Consider the following 13,633-nt stretch of genomic DNA (forward strand, 5'->3'; position numbering starts at 1 on the left):
TATTATAGGTTAAATTAAGACTGGAGGGAAAAAAATAAAAGATTGAAAGCATGTCACAAAATAGGTTATTCACATACAGCTGCAAAGCTGTGTAAGTCAGATACGAGCAGCATTGGTCTATTTTAAGGAATCAAACAAGGTAGGTCAGGACAAAAACCTTATTCTTTACAATAGCAGTTATCCATTGGTTCCTGGCAAGTTTTAATGACAGACAGGAAATGTGTGGCTTAAAGTAACAGTTGATTAATAATCAGTATTATTGCAACTGCCACCATCCACCCGAAAAGGTGGGGACAAAATCCTTAAGCAGGTCACCAGGAAAACCTATCTACTTTAAGTGAAAGCAGGAAGAGGTCTGGATCCTGTTTTGACTGTTGGCCTTCAGCATTCAATGTCATCAGCTGGTCAGCAAGATAAAGCAGTAACACAGGCCTCCAGGAATGTAAAATGATCGGTTTTCAAAAACTAGGTGCTCAGGCTGTTTCCACGATTAATTCTGTTACATCCCAACTACACATGTCCAGGAAGCAGCACTCACTGGCACACTCTAAATGCATTTCTGACAACCAAGGCCACACACAAGGAAGGTCAGGCCAGACTTTGCTGCCACTCAGAGGCACAGCATCACCTCAGAAGCTTTTGGCTTATGCAAAAAAAGAACAACCAACAAAACAAAAACCCAAACAAAAAAACCTGTATGTTTGGTCTCTGGTTATGTCCTTGAACCCTAGGAACTCTCTTGTCCCTTCATTAGGGACTTTTTTTGTCCCTCCATCTGCAGCCAAACTAATCCCTCCAAGCATCCAGGGAACAGACTAAGGGCCTGTCCTCCACCTTCCCACAGACCAGGGCTCCTGGCATCACCACAGAGCTTCCTGAAGCACTCCCTCATCACAGGTTAGCTCTTTTAGGAAGTGGGTGATAAAAACCCAGGGTGTCTTTTTGTTTCCTGGCTAACAATACCCAAAGCTAGAAATCTGCCCTACTTTTTCCACCAACATGAGGAAAGCAGGTCAAACTCAGAGTAAGGGAAGAGGTTGTGCAGCAGACACCTAGTTCAATAAACAGCTGGAAGGAAGCTGGAGGCACAAGTTTGCTAATTGGAAGCACTGGGCCAGCAAATCTAAATACCTTCTGTTTGAGCAAATAATGCCTTCACAAAGGTCTTAATAAAGCAAAGTGGACCTGACAGCAGATGAGATGCACACAAGAACCCCAGCCTGGAAACAAAAGCACCCTGTGCACAGCAGACTATTCAGTTCATTACCTCACCCCCATCTTCCTTGGCCACACCTCACCACCACCAAGCACAGCATCTAGATTCAGCTGGGAGGGCTTAAGCTTCCCTAACCCTACAAGCACTGCCACACGTGTCCCAGCTTCCCACACTGGTTGCGCAGGAGTCACCAGAGCGCAGCTCCCTCCATTCCAGGCAGCCAGTTCAAATCACTGCTGGCTGATGGGGATCAAAACTGGTTCTGTAAACCAATGGTCTCACCTCAACCAACTGCCAGGCGAATCCTACCCTCAGCCAGAAGGGATTGCTCATGTTTGTACACTAAGCTACCTCCTTGACAGCAAAACCTCATCCCCAGAGCAGCAAGGAAGCCTTGGCTGCTATTGAACACACAGCACCTCAAGATATAAGTTAGCCCTGTGACAGATTACTGCTTGTGATCCCTACCCCAATCTAAACCATCTCAAGGACACACAAAACTCCCATTATTTCAAGTCACCTCAGGAAGGATTTGATTTTAAATTCTAAAATTGCCAACACACCCTCCAGTCAGTACTCTTACCATCCTTTTTCTTTCTAAAAGAAAGTTCCAAACTAGAAGGAAGCATTGCCGTTTTTAATGCAGTTTCTATTGATGCTACAGTTTCTCAGTTGGTCAATTTAGCACCAAACCTGAAAGAATCACTCTGAGCTTTCCCACCCTCAACCAAAATGGTTCATGACACGGCACTCACTGCCATGGCAGCACAGGCACAAAACCAGAGCCACTTCCACAACTGCACAAGCACAGCAGAAGCTTTCATCCAGGTCTCCCTGTCTGCAGCTTTGAATACTGGCCCCTGCCCTGCCCTCTAGCACAGGCTCGTCTTGCTCTTTGCTACAGACATTCCACTTAAGGGAGACAGCCTTACACATAGCAGTGTCTGAATAGCCAGTGCAAGGATTGTCACACAGTAGGGAATCATTTCCCTGGACACCTCCCTAGCATGGAGCTACTGGAGAAGGGACAGGGAACTGGCATTAAACTGCCACCACATTCTAGCTGAAAGCCTTCAAATTAGCTGAGCAGTTTGTTTCTGGACTCCAGAAGCCGCACACATGTTCAAAAGGGGACTTTTCTGTTAAACTGGATAGATAGTGAAGAAAGTCTAACTGCTTTTAAAATGGAAATGCAGAACTTGCTTAAACTTGAAAATTCACATTACAGAAGGGTGTGAATGAGTGCTACTTACCACAGAATAGCCACTTTTTATTAACATCACACAGAGGCAAGTCCCAACACATCCAGAAACCATTAGCTGGCCATACTGCCATGAAAAACAAGCATTCAAAGTTTCAGGTCTGTCTTCTCTGCGGTTTTCATTAAAGAGTTTGTAAGTCTCTGCCTACAAGCACAGAAACAATCTTTAAAACAAACTAACAAATTTCTCTCCACTCTCCTTGCTTTTTAAACACATGAAGGAAGGCATAGAATAAGAATCATGGTGCACTACAGAAGGACAAACTTGTGACACAGCCTTGATGACTGTAGTCTAAAGAACACTATACATTATGGCACTGCTATCAAATATATACAGGGAAGAAGAGCCAGAAACATCTTTGAATCCTGGGGGAAACAGTAATAGGAAGCCAAAAGGAAAAGCTCAATGTGGCTTGCATCTACCAGCTAACAGGTGTTAAAGAAGCACTTTTCTTAAAAAAAAAAAAAAAAAAAAAAAAAAAAAAAAAAAAAAAAAGCTATCCTACACATGTTAGGAAGTCTGTTGACTCCCCTCTTCCCAAAAGGAGGAAGTGGAAAAAACACCACCTGAGAAAAACAAGACCTAAGCTGACAAAAAAACCGAACCTGCTAGACAAAGAAGCATCCACAGTCTCAGCCCCAGTGGTCTACTTCTATTCCCAGACTTTTTGGGTAGCCAGTGTTACCAGATATAAAAAACTTTGGATGGGGATATTGAGTACATCCTCCTCCCACAGAAGAACAGTCATGCAGAACTCAGAATTAATAACTCAGTGGCACAGGTCCTATGTTTGGACCCCCTCCAAGTTTTGAGAAGGGTTGCCAGTATAAGCTCCAGAGCAAGGGTTTCCTCCAGTCCTCCTCCCAACCTCGTAGTCTGCCCTCGAAGAGACAGGCTGGGCTCAACATGTAGACAAAATAATCCAAGAGAAAAAGCTACCCCAATTCTGTCATTGAAAAAAAGTTCTTTGTTTCACTAATAAGCCATCCAAACTATGTGCTGCATAACACCCAAATTTTCAGTCAACAGCCATCCAGCAGAAAGCCACTGTACAAAGGTTTATGTTTAATGCCACCTTGGAGCTCAAAATGATGAATTTAAAGGGGAAAGCTGACAAAGACCAAACGGCCCAAAGTTACCCAGCTTAGATACTACCATCATAACAGCATAAAAGCTGATACAATTCACAGTAAAGCAACTGGCTCAACACATAGAATAAATTAATCCAAACAGTAATAAGAAAATACTTGTTACCTAAGATGCTGTGGCAATATTAAACCAGGTACCTAAGTCAATGAATTTTTTTCAGCACTTAGGAGAGCATCACTGACCCCAGGCTAAGTGAAAGTGCATGATTTGCAATTCTCTAGTAAGACTTTATCTTAGGATAACTTCACAGGAAATTTTGAATCCTCTTCCTCTTGCAAGGAAGAGAATCTGAAGCACACAAGAATGCACTATTACTGTCCTGGTGTCCCCCTTTCCTTGGGAGTTCTTTCAATATAACTATTTGACTTTTAAAATGATGTTCCACTCTCTTCTGCTCTAGACATCAGGTTACCACCTCTGTCATATTTCACTGTCATCTTCATTTGCCAGAAAAGTCAGTGCAGCCCCCAACCTCCCCAGACAACTGCTCCAGACACAAGCATGCAGAGACAAGCCTCCTGCTGCCAGTCACCATCACTGGAGGCAAGAGCAGCACCACTCAATAACCAGTTCTTTCCAGTCATATTCCTGAAGGTATCTCTCAACATCCAGCCAGTGAGCTTAATTAGTAACCACCTTGTAAACATGACCACACTCCTTTGGTGCCTTTTTTTTTTTTATGTGGTTAGCTGTAGCCCAACAACTGTAGAAGTAACGCAGCTGCACAATTGTACCTGCAAGTCTCCTTCTTTGCAAGTCTCCAGGACCTAACTGCACAGTCACTTCTGCTTAAAATTAGTTCAAGGTATATTCGACAGACCTCTGTCAACAACAGAACTCAGGTCCTTCAGCAGATCTCCACCCTAGTCAAATAGAGCAATTTTTTCAAATATAAAAACAACCAGGCATCCAACCTGCAGCAGTTCACCACTCCTGCAAGGTGGGCAGTATAAACACATAACTAACTTGGGTTGCCAGCCAAGCCCCCTCGGACAAGAAATTCAGAGCTATTAGAACAGCCCCTGGAAACCATGTGCTGCAAAGACTAAGTGGAGATCTCATCAGCAATGTAGTGTCAAATTGCAGCTCTGCAGGGTGGAAGCTCTCAGCCCTCTGTTCCCTTCTCTATTTTTGCTTCCCACCAGTACAGTTATATCCTCCCCAGAGGGGACTGGTGTCAGGCCTCTACAAAGTATTACAATCACCAAGCAATCAATCAAACCTACTCTTTCCTTGGGTGTGGAAGGGTGAACAAATCAGCTCAAAGTGTTCATACTCGTTCGAACTCTGAGAGAAGGAGGTGGCAAGTATAACATCAAGTGTCCTACTTGAAGAAGAAAGCAACGTTTTTCTGGAGCCAAAAGGAATTTGTAAGAAACACCCACCACGCAACTGACAGATGGGCTCTCTCCATTGTTCACCTGTATCCATAAGTAGGCAATAATGCTTCTTTAGTGCCAGGGAATATTACACAACCACTGTGATTGTTTTAAATCAGTAATTAGTGCTGCCCTGTACTTGAGCCTCCCCCTAATCCAAAGATGGTATCTTAGATTTCCAGACTGACAACTCATGCTTTTCGAATTAGCTGGCGGGACAGCCCCAGCTTATCTTCCTGTACCAAGTGTCTCTGGGGCACTTGGGGCACTCCTTCCACACCCCATCCAGTAACTTTTAACTGTCCTCAGACAGTGCCAGTGCCACCACTTCTCAGTCCAACCTTGCTGATAAGCAAAGCACTGCCTAGGTGGATGCAGTTTCCTTTCAAAGGTTTTCAAAGGAGGGTTTCTTTGTCTTTCCACAGCGCTGGCTACACTAAAGCAGTGTAAAACTACTGCTGCAAGCACTTCATCCTCAGAAAAGCCAGGTCTGGCTGAAAGCTTCCTAGGATTCTGCTAAATACTGGCTGGTCTTCAAACCTGCCCGGAGTCTGTTAAGAGGTTCATCCTCACAAGTACAAACAGTAACCAACCTACAGCAGGGCACAACTGCACTGCCATCAGGAAAACTGAAGCAGATTTCTAGAATGAAGGCAGCGGTAAGATTTTCAGGGCTTAACCTAACTATGGCCTTCTCCCTCATACACAATCCTTCTTGGCCAGATGCTGACCGTGAAAGTTGCATTACCTAGCCTGGGTAAGATGAGAGATAAGCTTCAGATAACAGAAATTCTTATGCCTGCACTAAAGGTTTACATTGCTGCCCGGGTAACTGAACACCTCACAAAGAGCTACCAATTTCAGCAATGCAACAATCTTCAAAAAAATCTCCACAGTAATGAAGCTGCAGCAAATCAAGGCAACTCACAGATCACCTCAATGTGACTCCAATACCCTACACTAATGAAACCACTTGGCAGAGTGGGAATAACCCTTCCAGAGTAGGGTGGAAAATGTGATGAGCTTTAACACCTTTTGTTTTCCTAATACAACCCCTCTCTGAAATTAGTTTGGTTTTAACTTTGTCTGAGACCAAGGACAAGTCTAGAATGAGCTTTCAAGGTCTCCTTCCTTTTTAACAGTTTAAGTTCCAAGATGCAGCTCAAAATCCCACAAAGGCAGGAGCTGCTCTGTACAGACTCCCTCTTGTAGACATCTCATTTCATGGTTCCAAGGAAATGTACTGCAAGCAACTCATTAGGGGCCTACGGGACCAGTGGGGAGGAAGGGACACATGACAATCATCATGACACTTAATTCTGTGAACAGTACTTGAGTTTTGGGTTTATGTGTATGAAAATATCCTCCCTGTCCCTCCCTCTAGAGATCTAACCTTATCTCAGAGCCTGCAGACTGCAGCTCTGACACTGTGGACCCTGGCACACAAACCATACAGCAGTGGCTCTAAAATTTCCAGCCTGGCTCTGCAATGTGACTCAGCCAAGGGTGCACAAGGAGCAGTGGTGGCATCAGCCCCCTCTCTACAGCAACTAGGAGAGCAGGACAAAATTTCCCAGTCACATCCAAACCCTCTCCGCCACAATCCAGCAGCAATATTGGATCATCTGGAAAAAAACAAAGGAAGAATAGACTTTCACCTGCAGCCTTGTGGGTAAAATGCTTAGCAAGGTTTGGAAGTAGAACACTGAGAATTAGAGCAGTGACCCATCATCACTTGCAGTTTCCTGGCAGGACAAGTGGCTCCACAGAACATCTGAATCCTGTAACCTCTCTTTGCATTGTGATTGATGAAGTCCCTCGGGTTAAGATTACTAATTTAGGCAGTCCTGAAGAAGGAAAGCATCTCCTTTGTGTACATCACTTGAAGAAAGAAGTAGTATAATACCACCTTCCAGGCAGGTGTAGGGTAGGAATTCAGTGCCTTCCCCAGAGTCAATCTAAAGCAAGTCTCCAGCAGCAGTGGTAACTGAGGGTGACGTAACACCGACACCATCACATGCTGGTGTAAGATCCAAGTAACTGAATTTTAAAAAGAGCAGGGGGTTTGACATAAATTTCTCACTCCAGTCCTCCACGACCTTGCTATTCCTATTGATATATAACTGGCTAGTGACACAGAAGACAATTTTTGTGTAGAAGTCCAAGCCAGAACTACCCCAGAAGGAAATACTTGAGAGACAAGTGCTCATAGTAAAATGACAGGTTGGAACAGGAAAGTAATACAGAAGATCAAACCTTGGGTGCAAGCCCTCAAGGGTCACTGGCTGTGGGATACAACAGCAGCAGTTAGCAGGTCAACAGGTTTAGAAAAAGGTTGTTTTCTTGGTCTCTCTTCAGGCTTCCCAGCTAATACCCATCTCTCTTCCATGATTCTAAGCACAAGTTTTTTGCATGGCAAAACAGGGGTCTTTGCCTACCCCTGTTCTCCTGGGCTGCCATGGAAACTCCTGGCCAAGGAGAGGAGAACTCAGCAGCAGCAGGATTTCAACTGCTGATGGGCAGCAGGGGGGTGTAGAAGCCAGCACCTAGAATCAGTTCAGCTCCAGGGAGGGAAAGGAGGGTTACCCTCTACACTCAGGAATAAGCAGATTCTACTCAGCCTGGCACCTGAAACTGCTCAGAAGTGGACAGCCAAAGAAATCCCTCAGCACAGGCTGCAGGGGAGTGCAGAAAGCCACCACGACACTATAAGGTATATAAAACAGTGGATGGAGGACACACAGGACAAGGAGGAGCAGGAGGAGGTTTTATTTGACAGTACCACGAATTGGGCAGAACCCTAGTAACAGTTAAGAAACTTCTGGCCTATGAAACCACCTGCATTTAACAGGCAGAGACACACCTGCAATTCCTCCCTTCTGCTCAGCAGCACTTTGAAACGCTTGTCAAAATTTGACTTTATTTTGATCAGCTCTCCGCCTCGGCAAATTACTGTTGGTTCAATTTGGCTTTCTGAAATATCTCGGAATCTAAAGTATCTACACGCAAAATGTAAAGAAAGGGCCACGGGCAAAGCCTGAAATACTGAAATGCTGCATCAGGGACTGGCCTGGTTCGGCTGTTTAGTCTGTTATCCTGCTGGCGGTGGAAACAAATTAGACATTTTTACATCTTCCCACTCACAATAAACTAATGATGATGACGCTTCTCTAATAATTAATTTTGTGGCTGCTGCTTGGCATACTTGTTTCTGGATACAGAATGGACATCTTCCTCCTTGCAGAGCCAAATATGCAGAGATTTGATTAAGGGGCAGAACAGGAAGCCAGATGAACTCAAACACTAACCATGAACTGAGATCAAATCTCTCGGGGAGCACCTGCAACCTCTCGGACAAAACCCATTTGTTGCCCTTCTACAACATGAACAGTTACAACAACATCCAGCTCATTTGGGTTTTGTAGTGCAGCTTTTTTTCCAGGTGTAAGAGTGCTAATGCTGCCTAAGAGAGGAGAAAGTGAACTCTCCCATGTATGACAGAGCCAGACACCAGTGCAGTGCGGAATGCCAAGGAACATGTATGTGCTCAGCTCCTCAGTACCCCACAGTGCAAAGCTCATAACCAGCTCACATCATGCTTTCACACAGCTTTGAGAACTGGTAACAGGTTGATCCAATGGAAAAGATCCCAACCACTGAATGAGCTCTAAAGAAACACGTAATGCAAGCTTCAGCACTGTACAGGGTGATGGAAATGGAGTAACTGAGCAAAGCACAACATCAAACAGCAAGGTAAAGCTAAAGCTGCACATCACTGTCACATCAACCTTCATCAAGGAAAGAAGCAAACCCCTTCCCTCACAGTCAGACTGCTCAGAATTTACTCAGGTCGCAGTCTGAAGGAATTAATAGACACGGACAGTGGATTTTATTTGCTCAGGAGACAGACCTTTCTACACTTGCCAGCATTTTCCCCACTGCACTGGCAGCCACTGCTCCAAGGTGTGCTGGCGCTGTCAGAATCCAGGAGAAGCTTCAATTACAACTGCCAGCCAAGGAGGCATGAACAGCAGCAAGCCCCATCCAGGCACACCAACAAGATCTCCAGCCCTAGCCTAGGCAAGGCCTGAGATAATGAGACACTCTGGGTGACACATGAGCCTGAGCCAAAGTCATCTGAGGCCAGAAGGGACCTGTTTTGGTAGTCCACAAGCTTCAAAGCCACGCTGCTCCCACAGAAATACACGTGCATGTTGAAATTGTGAGGTACATCCAGGGAACCACTTCATCCATCTGAACATTTTGTGTCCAGACTCTTGAAATGTCTCCTGACCTGCCCCTGACACAAAGGTTTTGAGGGCTCCTCTGTAGAGGACATCTTGCCCCCATCCTCCTCTGTGATGGTGTAAATCACTACAGGAGTGGCCAGACCTGCTGTCAGCTCTCATCCTCTTAACATCCAACAGCCCTGACCAAATTGCCTGGTGGATAGAGAAAGATTGATTAATACGGGAGAAACACAGAAAAATCATTTCAGTTTGATTTCTGCTGTTTAAATACATGGTTTTCTTAATACCTAAGTTGTAGCATAGATTCAAGATTCCTATAGAAGTTCAAAGATGCCTGGAGGACCAACTCATTCAATCATAGGCACTCTCTCCAGCTGTACTTCTGGGGAACATCTCTAGTAGAGAAACATTTCCACCTCCAAAATTTGCTGTCCTATCACTTTCAATACCACTTGTTATCAGCTAAGTGAAGCAAGGCTGAAGTGTATAACGCCATGGCATTTCTCTTCTTGAAACAAAGTTTTGAAGCTGCTTGACAAATTCTAAGGACTTCACAGGAATGCTGAAGACATCAGTATGAAAAAAATCCATATATGCTGGCAACAAATAAAAAAAAATTAAGCAAGTGAGACTATGAAATACAGAGAGAATCACCCATGGTGACATGTCATTCCTCTGTCCCTCTCGTAACTTCCAGGATTCATTCCCACTGACAGGGTTCAACAGAGAAAACAAGCAAAGGCTTGGCTTTGCCAAGCTCAGGAATGCAGCACAAAGGCTTGCTCCACACAGCAAGCTGTGTTGCCACGACAAGGAAGACCCTGAATATGACAGTACTGCAGTTTCATTCTGCACTTGGGTGTAGTCCTTTAATCGAGAGAAAGCTGACTCGTATTGCAAGTTCTCAAACATATTCCTTCTCCGGCTGCAAACCTCTTAAATCCAACTCAGAATCTCACACGGAAGCAAATACTTGCACTTCCAACACCTTTCTGAGAACTATCTAAGCACTACTGATCTAAATGTCAGGTCTGTGTCTCCAGGTATCAAACGACAATACTTGGATTTGTCTTCAGCAGTGCCCAGGGAGCATCAAGAGGAGCACAGAACAGAGATGCAACTGCTCAAAAGATGCAGAGAAATGGGCTACACTGCTCAGCAGCAAACTGGATTAAGGCGTATTTGTCTCTGATGCTGGCACAAGTGCTGGGCTGGAGACCACATCCCTGCTCTATTAGCCCTGGCTTGGCACATGCTGCTTTACTCAACCTCAGTCTCCTTTACTAAACACTGACTTACGAGGAAAGTCCACATGGGGCAGAGAGATCTATTGGTCAGAACAACCCACAAACCTGGGGAGCCTCTGTGCTACTCCACCACAACCCAGAGCGTGTTCCCAGACAACCCTGAGCCTGTTATCCCACCTCAGTTTCCCCCAACCTTCTCAGGCGGCTGTGCAGCGTATCGGGGAAGGAGGCAGCCTGTCCCTTCCTCACCATATATCTTTAGACATATAACATTAAAAATACCTTAAGCAGAGCCCACACAGGCCTGTAACACGCACAGTTACATTTTATTTACTCAGACCAAGTATCTCTCTGAAGCATTTCTGCAGGATTTGTCCGATGACCAACCCATCCCTTTGCACAAACTCACAGTTCTGGCCCAACTTCCATTAAAAATGCTGCCAGGAATGAACGAAGCAGAGCACGGCACGTGCACAAAGGGGCCAAGCACAAGGGCTGAACCCACCCAAACCACACGATGCTTTCGGGAGCACAGCAGCCTCAGGCGTTAGCAAAGCCCGGCGCCGCTCGCTGAGCGCCGCACGGCCGCACCTCCCTCCCTCCCTCCCTCCCTCCCTCCGTCCGCCGAGCTGTTTGTTCCAGCGGGGACCTTCCCCGGGACCCGCTGCTCCGACACGGCCCCGGCACGGCCGCTGCTCGGCGGCCCCAGGGCGGGGGGCCGAGGGGCGGCCCCGCGCCAGGCCCGGGCAGCCCCCGCACCCCCGGGCCCGCCGGACCGCCCTCCGCTGCCCTTCTCCGAGCCGCGCCGCCGGGAGAGCCGGCACCGCGCTCCTCCCGGCCGGTGCCGCGGGCGGGTCGGCCCCGCCCCGAACCGCGCTCCCCGCGGTCACCCGGCGGCGGCGGCACGGCACACAAAGCCCCCCGGCCGCGCTTCTCGCCGCGGCCCCCCCGCGGCGCGGGCGCGGGCGGTACCTGCGGGGCGGGGGCCGGGCGGACGCGCTCCCTTCTCCCTCTCGCCTCTCTCTCCCTCCCTCAGTGCCGGCGGCGGCGGCGCCCGCTCCGCTCCATGGCCGCGCGCGCGCCCCGCTGACCACGGGAAGAATGGGGGACCCAGCGCGCACGCGCCGCCCGCGCCCGCCCCGCCCCGCCCCGCGCGCCGGCGCGGCGCCGCCCTGCGGCCGCTGGTACTGCGGTGAGGTCAGCGCGCGCCGTGCGCATGCGCGGGGGCCGTTACCGCGCGCCCCGTCGCCATGGCGACCCCGCCCGCCGGGAGCGGGGCCGGGGAGCGCGGGCACGCGTGTTCCTGGGAATGCTGCTCGTGCTCCCGGGAATGCCACGGCCCCGTCCCCGCTGACCGGCCTCCAGTTACTGCCGCGCCCCCGGCTGCTGCTCCGGCCGGGGACAGGCCGAAACGCTTTGAGAGGAATCCCCCAGGCTTGGCGCGGAGAGCGTGAGGGCTCAGTGCTGCCGTGCGGCTGTGACCGCGCACTGCCCTCCTTCGGGGAGTCCCCAGGGAGGAACTGCTCCACAGAGACCCGGAGTGCGTCAGGCAGGAACGGCCCAAGCTCCCTCCTCCAGCAGGGCCATCCCAGAGGACATGGCACAGCACTGGAGTGAGGGAAACTCCACATTGTCTCTGGACAAGCTGTTCCAGTGCGCGGTCACCGCGCAGTAAAAAAGTTCTTCCTCATGTTCAGGCGGGAATTCCTGTGCATCAGTTTCTGCCCATTGCCTGTTCTGTTGCTGGGCACCACTGAGCAGAGCTTGGATCCATCCTCTTGACATCCCCCTTTAGATATTTATGCACATGGATGAGGTCCCCTCTGTCATCTCAAGGCCGAAGCCCCAATTCTCTCATGCCAGAGATGCTCTAGTCTCTCAATCATCTTTGTTGCCCTCCCCTAGACCCACTCCATGTCTGGTTTGTGCAGCCTTAATTAAAAAGCTGCATTTAAAAGCAACTAATTCTTTCTCCTTCGTGGAAAAAATTGCAGTGCTCCCACTCTGTACTGGGAGAGATGGGGAGATAAAATGCTGTGTGCAGAAGATTTTACCAAGATGAATTTGACCATCTTGTTCCCTGGGCTCATGACTGCTTTTCTCCTGTTGGTTGTGGGGAATGAACTTCCGTGTCCCCTCAAACCACGACTGTTCTCATCCTCTGCACTGCAGAAGGCAGCTGACCTCCGTAACACTGCAGTTCCCAACAAGCACCCAGTCTGAGCCATCAAACATGGGAGAGCTGCATGTGGAACAGATGATTGATTTTCATTCATAACTTCGTGAAATAATAACGCCCTTCTCCTTGGCTCACAGCTCTGGCACAGCAATGACTTTTGGCAAGCCCCCTCCAAATAATCCTAGATTTTCCAGTTTGTTCTCTTTTGCCATCAGGTTGCAGAGCAATACCTAACTGCTGCTTTGGGTGAAGCCATCAGCATAGGCCGAGTGTAGTCTGAAACAGGCTGCACAGATGTCAAGAGAAAGCTGGGGATATTAGTGCTTAAAAGGATGCCAGCTCTGAGTAAACTGAAAGCAGGTGATTACAAACCAGCTTTAGAAATTACCATGGTTCTCACCCCCAGGCAGTAGCTAATCTCCTGAGAGCCCTAAGTGGCTAAGCACTACCCACAGTAGAGACACAACAGCCCTGCTTCAGCACAGGCCATGTGCGAGTGTTTTCCTTCCCTGGTTGGGCAGTTCTGCAAGCAGGACTCCTCCGGTGGTTTGCCCTTCTCCTGTTTTGCAGTCTCCCAATAGCAGCTGAGGACAGAGATCATGGGTACCTTAATAAAGGACCAATCATTCTACTTCATCTGGGTATGCTAGAACTACAGGCAAAGTTCTCTCAGGGAGTCTAGATAGTTCCCTCTCTGTTCTCAAAATACCTTCACAAAATACCTTGCTCATTTTGAGCAAGAAAATGAGATTAAAACTGAATAGTAGTAAGTTAAGTGAATTATGATAAGCAGTATTTTGTTTAGTGTTAGTAAGAAATCAATAATTTTGTATCATACATTTATTATTTATTGTGTTTCACACATTTGCTGTGAATTTATTCTCTTCCACATTACAACAAAGAGGCATTTACTTTGGAAATGTCCCAAAACTGCCTTCTGATATAATATGT

The 13,633-nt window shown here is 47.7% G+C and overlaps 1 protein-coding gene across 1 annotated transcript in view; it reads right to left on the bottom strand.

Annotated features, from left to right (window-relative positions):
- CLASP1 (cytoplasmic linker associated protein 1) overlaps positions 1 to 11,593 on the bottom strand; it is a 171,265-nt gene extending 159,672 nt beyond the window's left edge. The window contains exon 1 of the mRNA XM_066190250.1: positions 11,476 to 11,593. The gene's annotated coding sequence lies outside the window, so the exon portion shown is untranslated. The remainder of the gene's footprint in view (positions 1 to 11,475) is intronic.
- Between the last annotated feature and the right edge of the window lie 2,040 nt (positions 11,594 to 13,633).

Source organism: Chamaea fasciata, unplaced genomic scaffold, assembly GCF_029207755.1.
Source record: "Chamaea fasciata isolate MVZ Bird 193981 ecotype frontalis unplaced genomic scaffold, bChaFas1.0.hap1 SCAF_8, whole genome shotgun sequence".
Lineage (NCBI taxonomy): Eukaryota > Metazoa > Chordata > Aves > Passeriformes > Sylviidae > Chamaea > Chamaea fasciata.